The following is a 3,324-nucleotide window of genomic DNA, read 5'->3' as shown; positions in this document are numbered from 1 at the left end:
TCTCATTATCCAAGAACCACATGAGCCCTTTGTGACTTCAAAGTTTTTCCTCCGAATTTGATTCACCAATGAAAAGTCATTGGTTCCTTTTCAAATATTGAATCATCCAAAAAACCCTAGACTTTTCTGGAAGCCCAGTTATACATCCTGTCACTAGGAGTCAGTGTAGCAAATGGGATATTTGGATAGCCCACCTAGAGTAAATGGTAATATGAATATGCAAGTGTATGAGATCTGGTGCTTGTGAGAAAGGGTATGATTTTGTTTATGCTCATGTATACTCATGAGCATGTAATATGAACTTAGGGATTTCTGGGCCACTAGCTAACAATTGATCATTCCTCCTTCCAAATCCTCACAGGTGAACTATGGACCTTCATTTCATTCACCATGAAAGATTTTGGAATGATTTTTTATGTCTTCTTCCATGATATCTCCTTCTATGCCCATTTAACACTCCAAGAGCATGCACCTCTATAACAGAGTAGTGGGGATTATTTTCTTTTCTCAAAGTGGATTTGCTTTCTCTGCTGTTATGGCTTCCCTTTGTTCAGCAGCCACAGGTGAAGGCCAGTGGAACCCATAGTGGTCCAACTTATCTTGTCTAATACCATAGTGCTCCTCTCCCAGGGATGCCCACTAGTACTCTTCCATTTAGAGAAAGGATATTTCCTGGGAAATGCAGGTTGTAAAATGGTATTTTACCTTCATTGTGTTACCGGCAGATATTCCATCTCTACCATCTGCCTCCTGAGTGCTTTCCAGGTGGTCACTGTCAGTCCCTGCCACTGTAGCTTGGCGAAATTCAAAGTCAGATTTCCAAAGTTCATTAGACCATCATGATTCCTCTGGTGGATATTCAACATGCTTATAGAACTGAGGGTTCCCATACATATAAAAGAATCTAGGGGTGTCAACAGCAGCCATACAGGTGGAATGGATTTCCTTTATTGCTAGAGGGAAAGGGCACTTAAAGTGCTTGCCATCTTCCCTTTGAGATATGTTGTTAGTAGGATTCACAGTCTTCACTAGTAGCGACATGAGATTTTCACACTACAGACATCATCAGAGAGTCCGTCATATTCACAGCAGTTGTCTGGCTCCAAGGACATTTCCAGAGATGGAGGCCAGTCAAACCATCCTGCTGCTGGTGAGCATCTTTGCCACTGCTTACTGTATCAGTTGTGGCTTCACACTTTTCAAAGTGTATGTGATACATTCTGGTGCCTGGGTAGTGGTTGTGAGTTCATTCATTGCCCCTTTTTTGTTGAACCCTCCAAGTCCTGCTGTGCTCCCTGACAGAGGCCAAGTCTCTAGTCTCAGAAGAACCATCAGGGCTTGTGAGTCATTTTGTAGTATCTGGGCAAGATTCCTTCATGAAGACGCCTCGGAAAGACCTGACTGAGCTGTCCTTGTCCCAGTAGATAAGTCAAACCAGGATCTACGGGGGTAGGAGATGTCAGCTTTTCTCAGCCCTTACTATGTGGGACAGAGAACCTAAAGAAGGACTTGCGGCCACTAGGACTACAGGTTTTTAGTCACTTCTAGTATTAGCTCTTCGCTGCCTGATCCCATAGTCTCTAGTCAGCATCATCAGATATCCCTTCTGCTCCAACACTCTGCATTTCACTTATCTCTTCTCCCTTTGTTCCTCACCTACTATCTCCCATCTGCATGCTTTTATACTAAAGAAAGACTCCTTACTTCCTACCACTGTCATATCACCTAAATTCATTGGTTCACTCATCTTTTAGATGAAATTTAGATACTACCTATATGGGAAGCCTTTAACAATCTTTTGCTTTCTTAAACAAGCTTCTTTCATAAACTACCTTGGATTCAATTGCTTTGGGTTTACTTGTATTAATTTACATTGTATTTATTTTGCATGAATTTATGAAAGTCCTTCCTGTTTCCTCTTTACAATGTAAACTCCTTCAGTACAAGGACAGTTTTGCTCTTCATATTGTAATCCCAGCTCCAAATCAAGAGCCGGGCACATAGTGACCACTGAATACATACTTGTTGCTTTGCTGATTGATAGGTTTTCCTGAAATGAGTGAGTGGACTTTCTTATACCTTCCTTATAGCAGTCATTTTGTGCCTATGATATATGGCAGGTCAGATCTGTAGGACAATGAGGAGTGTCCTTTACTGAAAAGAGCTCCAGATTTGGAAGGAGACATCCTGGGAGTTCAAACATTCTCTAATTAAGATCCTGTGTAAAGTTCAAATGATTTTATAGCAGCTCTTTTTGTAACAGTAAAGAATTGGAAATTCAGGGGATGTCCATTAATTGGGAAGCAGCTGAATATGTTATAGTATAGGTCTGTTATGGAGGTCTATTGTTCCATAAGAAGTCAGGAATGATTAGACTTTAGAGAAGTATGGGAAGAATTATATGAACTGAGGCCGAATGAGGGGAGCAGAATCAAGAAAATATTGTATACTTTAATAGGAAGAATATGAGTTAATCAATGATGACAGATGCAGCTTTCCCAGCAGTTCAGACATGAAGTGTAACCTTGGGAGACCTGTTATGGACAAGTTCATTCATATCCAATGGAAAAAAAAAACAGAAATTGAACATATACTGTATTCACTTTTCTGACTTTCCTTGTGATTTTCCTTCCTTTCTCATGGTTTTCTTTCTTTCCCCTTAGTCCTAATTTCTCTTAAATAAAATGACTAGTATATAATAAATATGTTTGAACAAATGTGCTTGTACAACTGTTACCAGATTGTTCCCTTCCAAGGGGGGAATGGGTGGGTAAAGGAGGGAAGTAGAAAAATGTATAACGCATAAATCTGCAAAAAATGAATGTTGAAAAACTCACATAGCTTGTACTGTGAAATATAAAATAAAATATCCCAAAAAAGGACCCTGAATTGTCAACATCAGTTGGGTGATGGACTCACAAGTTCTGAGCAACCATGCCACTAAGGACCTGTTCCAGCTGGCCCTCATATTGGTCAACTAACTCATGGGTGGTTGGGGACCCTACATGATCTGGAGCAGAGTCAGCAATGAGGATTCTGCGTTCTAACTAGAAAATGCTTTAGACCAATCCCAAAATATAAAGAAGCGGCTCTCCCAATTGAGTAAAATGGAAACCTGTACAGACTCCTTTTTTCAAGGTAATGGAAACATTTCACACCTGCTAGGACTTGCAGCACTGATCTTTATCTTGCTTTCAGGTTTTTTATATTTTCTTTTTAAGATTTCTGTTTAAGATCACTAGTCAGTGGCCAATTGTCATAGCATATAGATAACATCCACATTTTTTTCCCAAGGATCCTGGTAGAGGGAGTGGAAGAGGAGTT

At 40.1% G+C, this 3,324-nt stretch overlaps 1 pseudogene; it reads left to right on the top strand.

Moving 5' to 3' along the window:
- Window positions 1-466: 466 nt before the first annotated feature.
- On the top strand, window positions 467-1,405 carry LOC141508876 (vomeronasal type-1 receptor 1-like; annotated as a pseudogene).
- The last annotated feature ends 1,919 nt before the right edge of the window (window positions 1,406-3,324 follow it).

This window comes from Macrotis lagotis, chromosome 1 (assembly GCF_037893015.1).
Source record: "Macrotis lagotis isolate mMagLag1 chromosome 1, bilby.v1.9.chrom.fasta, whole genome shotgun sequence".
In the NCBI taxonomy this organism is placed as follows: domain Eukaryota; kingdom Metazoa; phylum Chordata; class Mammalia; order Peramelemorphia; family Peramelidae; genus Macrotis; species Macrotis lagotis.
The sequence above is the reverse complement of the archived record's forward strand: the minus strand, read 5'-3'. Positions and strand labels throughout refer to the sequence as shown.